A 7,865-nucleotide genomic window follows, 5' to 3' on the forward strand; every position below is an offset into this window, starting at 1 on the left:
GCAGCAGCACCATCCCCAGCAGCAGCACCACCACCAGCAGCAGCACCACCTCCAGCAGCAGCACCACCAGCAGCAGCACCATCCCCAGCAGCAGCACCACCTCCAGCAGCACCATCCCCAACAGCAGCACCACCTCCAGCAGCACCACCACCACCAGCAGCACCATCTCCAGCAGCAGCACCACCTCCAGCAGCAGCACCACCTCCAGCAGCAGCACCACCTCCAGCAGCAGCACCACCACCAGCAGCAGCACCACCACCAGCAGCAGCACCACGAGCACCAGCACCACCTCCAGCACCAGCACCACCTCCAGCAGCAGCACCACCACCAGCAGCAGCACCACCACCAGCACCATCTCCAGCAGCAGCACCACCACCAGCAGCAGCACCACCACCAGCAGCAGCACCATCTCCAGCAGCAGCACCACCTCCAGCAGCAGCAACACCTCCAGGAGCAGCACCACCTCCAGCAGCAGCACCATCCCCAGCAGCAGCACCACCTCCAGCAGCAGCACCACCTCCAGCAGCAGCACCACCACCAGCAGCAGCACCACCTCCAGCAGCAGCACCACCACCAGCAGCACCACCTCCAGCAGCACCACCACCTCCAGCAGCACCACCACCACCAGCAGCAGCACCACCAGCAGCAGCACCACCTCCAGCACCAGCACCACCTCCAGCAGCAGCACCACCACCAGCAGCACCACCTCCAGCAGCAGCACCACCTCCAGCAGCAGCACCACCTCCAGCAGCAGCACCACCTCCAGCAGCTGCACCACCTTCACCACCAGCAGCACCACCTTCAGCAGCAGCACCTCCACCAGCAACAGCATCACCAGCAGCACCACCTCCAGCACCAGCACCACCTCCAGCAGCAGCACCACCTCCAGAAGCACCACCACCAGCAGCAGCACCATCCCCAGCAGCAGCACCACCACCAGCAGCAGCACCACCTCCAGCAGCAGCACCATCCCCAGCAGCAGCACCACCTCCAGCAGCACCATCCCCAGCAGCAGCACCACCTCCAGCAGCACCACCACCACCAGCAGCACCATCTCCAGCAGCAGCACCACCTCCAGCAGCAGCACCACCTCCAGCAGCAGCACCACCTCCACCAGCAGCACCACCACCAGCAGCAGCACCACCACCAGCAGCAGCACCACCACTAGCAGCAGCACCACCTCCAGCAGCAGCACCACCACCAGCAGCAGCACCACCACCAGCAGCAGCACCATCCCCAGCAGCAGCACCACCTCCAGCAGCACCAGCACCACCAGCATCAGCACCACCAGCAGCAGCACCACCTCCAGCACCAGCACCACCTCCAGCAGCAGCACCACCACCAGCAGCACCACCTCCAGCAGCAGCACCACCTCCAGCAGCAGCACCACCTCCAGCAGCAGCACCACCTCCAGCACCAGCACCACCTCCAGCAGCAGCACCACCTCCAGCAGCAGCACCACCTCCACCACCAGCAGCACCACCTTCAGCAGCAGCACCTCCATCAGCAACAGCATCACCAGCAGCACCACCTCCAGCACCAGCACCACCTCCAGCAGCAGCACCACCTCCACCACCAGCAGCACCACCTTCAGCAGCAGCACCTCCACCAGCAGCAGCATCACCAGCAGCACCACCTCCAGCAGCAGCACCAGCAGCACCACCTCCAGCACCAGCACCACCTCCAGCACCAGCACCACCTCCAGCAGCAGCACCACCTCCACCACCAGCAGCACCACCTTCAGCAGCAGCACCTCCACCAGCAGCAGCATCACCAGCAGCACCACCTCCAGCAGCAGCACCAGCAGCAGCACCACCTCCAGCACCAGCACCACCTCCAGCAGCAGCACCACCTCCACCAGCAGCACCACCTCCAGCAGCAGCACCACCTCCAGCAGCAGCACCACCTCCAGCAGCAGCACCACCTCCACCAGCAGCAGCACCACCTTCAGCAGCAGCACTTCCTTCAGCAGCAGCATCACCAGCAGCAGCACCACCTCCAGCAGCAGCACCACCTACAGCAGCAGCACCACCAGCGCCAGCAGCAGCACCACCTCCAGCACCAGCACCACCTCCAGCAGCAGCACCACCAGCACCAGCAGCAGCACCACCTCCAGCAGCAGCAGCACCACCACCACCACCAGCACCACCTCCAACAGCAGCACCGCCAGCAGCAGCACCACCTCCAGCAGCACCACCTCCAGCAGCAGCAGCACCACCACCAGCAGCAGCACCACCTCCAGCAGCAGCACCACCAGCAGCAGCACCACCTCCAGCATCAGCACCACCTCCAGCAGCAGCACCACCTCCAGCAGCAGCACCACCTCCAGCAACAGCACCACCTCCAGCAGCAGCACCACCTCCAGCAGCAGCACCACCAGCAGCAGCACCATCTCCAGCAGCAGCACCACCTCCAGCAGCAGCACCACCTCCAGCAGCAGCACCACCTCCAGCAGCAGCACCACCTCCAGCAGCAGCGCCACCTCCAGCAGCAGCACTACCTCCACGAGCAGCAGCACCACCTCCAGCAGCACCACCTCCAGCAGCAGCACCACCTCCACCAGCAGCAGCACCACCTCCAGCAGCAGCACCACCTCCAGCAGCAGCACCACCTCCAGCAGCAGCACCACCTCCAGCAGCAGCACCACCTCCAGCAGTAGCACCACCTCCAGCAGCAGCACCACCACCAGCAGCAGCACCACCTCCAGCAGCAGCACCACCTCCAGCAGCAGCACCACCTCCAGCAGCAGCACCACCACCAGCAGCAGCACCACCTCCAGCAGTAGCACCACCTCCAGCAGCAGCACCACCTCCAGCAGCAGCACCACCTCCAGCAGCAGCACCACCTCCACCAGCAGCACCACCAGCAGCACCAGCATCACCTCCAGCAGCAGCAGCACCTCCAGCAGCAGCAGCATCTCCAGCAGCAGCACCACCTCCAGCAGCAGCACCACCTCCAGCAGCAGCACCACCTCCACCAGCAGCACCACCTCCAGCAGCAGCAGCACCACCTCCAGCAGCAGCAGCACCACCTCCAGCAGCAGCAGCACCACCTCCAGCAGCAGCAGCACCTCCAGCAGCAGCAGCACCACCTCCAGCAGCAGCACCACCCCCAGCAGCAGCAGCATCACCGCCAGCAGCAGCAGCTGTACCCCCAGCAGCATCACCGCCAGCAGCAGCAGCATCACCGCCAGCAGCAGCAGCATCACCGCCAGCAGCAGCAGCTGTACCCCCAGCAGCAGCATCACCGCCAGCAGCAGCAGCATCACCGCCAGCAGCAGCAGCAGCATCACCGCCAGCAGCAGCAGCTGTACCCCCAGCAGAAGCATCACCGCCAGCAGCAGCAGCTGTACCCCCAGCAGCAGCATCACCGCCAGCAGCAGCAGCATCACCGCTAGCAGCAGCACCATCACCGCCAGCAGCAGCAGCTGTACCCCCAGCAGCAGCATCACCGCCAGCAGCAGCAGCAGTACCCCCAGCAGCAGTATCACCGCCAGCAGCAGCAGCATCACCGCCAGCAGAAGCACCATCACCGCCAGCAGCAGCAGCTGTACCCCCAGCAGCAGCATCACCGCCAGCAGCAGCAGCATCACCGCCAGCAGAAGCACCATCACCGGCAGCAGCAGCAGCTGTACCCCCAGCAGCAGCATCACCGCCAGCAGCAGCAGCATCACCGCCAGCAGCAGCACCATCACCGCCAGCAGCAGCAGCTGTACCCCCAGCAGCAGCATCACCACACCAGAGATGCTGCTGCTGGCCTCCCGCCATCGATCGCTGGAGCCTTTCTCAAGCGCTCGTCGCGGCTCCGACTTGGGCTTAATGCCGTGGAAATTGTTAAGAGTTTCAGGGATTGAGATTATGGCGGTGAGTTCGTGTACTTTGGGATGTTTGGTGAGTGTCGCTGCAGGGTACAGGCAGCTGTATCCCAATACCCGCAGTTTTGAGTGCGTTGGCGCGTGAGTGCGTGCGTGCGTGAGGCCGCCTGTTGGTGTGAGTGAAGACTCGGTTTCAGTTGTGGCGTGGCCCTTGTGCGAGGAGGAGTTCGTGCGTTGTGATGTGACCGAGCGGCCTTCTCCCTCCCCCCCGGCCCACATCTCCCACACCCACATCGCCATCACCACGCCCACCACACTGCCAGGGGCGTACTGTTTATGTGGGTGCGGCTCCAGAGGCACGTGTGTGGTGTCGACGAGGCCAAGAGGTCGCCCAGAGCCCGGCGGGCACCACACTTGGGTCTACACCGCTGCTAGAGTTTGATACGTGTGGGTGGTATGGCCGTGTGAAGCCCGCCCATCTACTGCCCAACACCGCCCAGTGTCGTGGGCGGCAGGTGAACACCCGGGTTGTGGGAGTGCACTCCGCCCACACCCTGGAAGAAAGTGGACTAGAGGTGGGATTACTCCACCACCACATGGCTGCTGGGCCCCACACACACGTGGACTCTGGCGTGTGGTGTGGCAGCTGTACAAGTGTGAGGAGGGTGAGCCAGGGTTGTGCACCAGTGTGAGCACCAGGCGGGCACCACCACACTCCTGGTCCTGAGTGCGTGCGTGTGTGAGCACTGTGCAGTATGCTCACCACGCCCGCCCCACACCACCCTTCACACCTAACTTGCACCAACGCCAGGCTCCTGGTGCTTGACGGTGTTGTGTCTCATGTACCTGTCTGAACAACGGCCGCCGTCCCGCTGGTCACCTCCTCCCCATGTTACTTGACCACCATCCCAGGCCTACTGCAGGCCCCCACTCACGCCACGTGACACGTAGCTCCGGGCTACGTGACAGCCACTGACAGTTGATGGCCATCGTCTTCTTACTTGAGGGCCAACTACATGCTACTTCAGGCCCGAGTTCCTCCCACCTGACGGCCGTCAACCTCAGCTGAAGACAGTTTATCAAGGCCAACTACATGCCATTACCTGGAGGCCAGCTACATGTTCCTTGAGGGTACGGAGGTGGAGGCGAGGTGGAGGCTGGTGCCGAGGATGAGGCATCACTGGAGGCTGTGGTGGAGGTCGTGTCCCCGCTGAGGGCGACAAAGGCTGCCGAAGACAGGTGTTGGCCTCCAGACTAGGATGTGAGGCAGACGCCAACACCACCAACATGGCAGCCAATTTAGGTAACATCACATAGTTATGGAGCAGTGATAGACCTGGTAAGACGATGGTAAAGGTGGAGCACACAACCGGAGAGGGATAACCGGCCAGTGCAGGAGGCGGGAAGTGGTGGAGGCAGGCCAGGGAAAGGTGGAGTGTAGGCTTAGTGCTGTGGCTTGTTCCGCTGTGTGAATATGGAGAGAGGCTGACACCCCGCGCACTCTTCACACACCTGTGTGGGTGTAACTGTGTAGTAGTGAGGGCTGTGTAGCCCGCTCCGAGTGCTTCAGTATGGTGAGGTGTACCCCGCCCCGAGTGTCACCGTAATAAGGGTTGAAATCAGTGTTTTCAAGTGTTATAATCATCAGTGCACTAGTTCCTTGCCCGCGGTCACCACCCGACTGATGACCTGTGAGCGCTGTGTTAGTGGCCTCAGAGGTGACGGGTGGTGTTGGTTAACGACCGTCACCGTGGCGCTGTCCCCGTCACACCCCCGACCATAGAACTCCTCCCCCCCCACTAACGACCCCCACAATGTCGGGTCGCAGGATGTGGGGTATGGGATCCAAAAAGCTGAGTGGGGAGGGTGGGCGGGTGCGCTACACCACCTGCCACGGCTCCAACGATGACGAACTGGAGGATATCGCCGTTGTCTCCAACCCTGACCCGGACCAGGTCAAGTACGGCTACGGCCCCATCACCGCCAATGGTCCCCGGGTCATTCCAGGTCAGTTACTGCCACGCGCCACCTCTCTTGGCGCCTCCGTACTGCTCTTTAACCACACTTTACATCCCTATCTGGCGCGTGTCGGAGTTACCTCGCTCCACCACACTCGCAAACAACACAAAATATGTCCATCACACCGCCTCGTATTCCTCCGGGTTACAGGTCATTTCCAGACAGTTGTGTGTGAGACAGGAAAGGAATCTTGCATAGATAAATTGTTCATTGCAGTAATTAATTTTTTAATTCCAGCTGAATTACACACAGTATATGGGGGGGGGGGGGGGTAGGTGAACTTACTCCCTCACAGCTTACCAACCCACTCCACGCGACTTGCTCTCATAATTATCAGAACATGCTAACTTTCATGAAAATAGCTTAGGCTTTAAGTTGTCAAAACTGCTCAAGCTTTCATTTCTAGACTTGAATGCCAGTTACTCGCTTTGGTATTCCTCAGACATCTGTTATGTATTGCGCCAAGTCGTTATATCAAAGGGGAACTTATTATTCCTCAACTAATGATGTTTATGTCAAAGTTACAGAACTATGAGGAATCTTGGGTAATGGTATGAGGCTACCTGAACTGCTCTCCACGCTTGACTTCTCTCTTAATATACCACACCTGACACATTGCTTGTGGTTCTTGTTCCGGCCACTGGACACACTGTTGTTGATAGTATTGCAGACAACGTGACGCACTGTTGTGGACAGTATTGCAGGGAACGTGACGCACTGTTGTGGACAGTATTGCAGGGAACGTGACGCACTGTTGTGGACAGTATTGCAGGGAACGTGACGCACTGTTGTGCATAGTATTGCAGGGAACTTGACACACTGTTATGGACAGTATTGCAGGGAACGTGACGCACTGTTGTGGACTGTATTGCAGGGAACGTGACACACTGTTGTGGACAGTATTGCAGGGAACGTGACGCACTGTTGTGCATAGTATTGCAGGGAACTTGACACACTGTTGTGGACAGTATTGCAGGGAACTTGACACACTGTTATGGACAGTATTGCAGGGAACGTGACGCACTGTTGTGCATAGTATTGCAGGGAACGTGACACACTGTTGTGGACAGTATTGCAGGGAACGTGACGCACTGTTGTGCATAGTATTGCAGGGAACGTGACACACTGTTGTGCATAGTATTGCAGGGAACGTGACGCACTGTTGTGGACAGTATTGCAGGGAACTTGACACACTGTTATGGACAGTATTGCAGGGAACTTGACACACTGTTATGGACAGTATTGCAGGGAACGTGACGCACTGTTGTGCATATTATTGCAGGGAACTTGACACACTGTTGTGGACAGTATTGCAGGGAACGTGACGCACTGTTGTGCATAGTATTGCAGGGAACTTGACACACTGCTGTGGACAGTATTGCTGGGAACTTGACACACTGTTATGGACAGTATTGCAGGGAACTTGACACACTGTTATGGACAGTATTGCAGGGAACGTGACGCACTGTTGTGCATAGTATTGCAGGGAACTTGACACACTGTTGTGGACAGTATTGCAGGGAACTTGACACACTGTTGTGGACAGTATTGCAGGGAACTTGACACACTGTTGTGCATAGTATTGCAGGGAACGTGACACACTGTTGTGCATAGTATTGCAGGGAACGTGACGCACTGTTGTGGACAGTATTGCAGGGAACTTGACACACTGTTATGGACAGTATTGCAGGGAACTTGACACACTGTTATGGACAGTATTGCAGGGAACGTGACGCACTGTTGTGCATATTATTGCAGGGAACTTGACACACTGTTGTGGACAGTATTGCAGGGAACGTGACGCACTGTTGTGCATAGTATTGCAGGGAACTTGACACACTGTTGTGGACAGTATTGCAGGGAACTTGACACACTGTTATGGACAGTATTGCAGGGAACTTGACACACTGTTATGGACAGTATTGCAGGGAACGTGACGCACTGTTGTGCATAGTATTGCAGGGAACTTGACACACTGTTGTGGACAGTATTGCAGGGAACTTGACACACTGTTGTGGACAGTATTGCAGGG

This window comes from Procambarus clarkii, chromosome 13 (assembly GCF_040958095.1).
Source record: "Procambarus clarkii isolate CNS0578487 chromosome 13, FALCON_Pclarkii_2.0, whole genome shotgun sequence".
NCBI classification, from domain to species: Eukaryota; Metazoa; Arthropoda; class Malacostraca; order Decapoda; family Cambaridae; genus Procambarus; species Procambarus clarkii.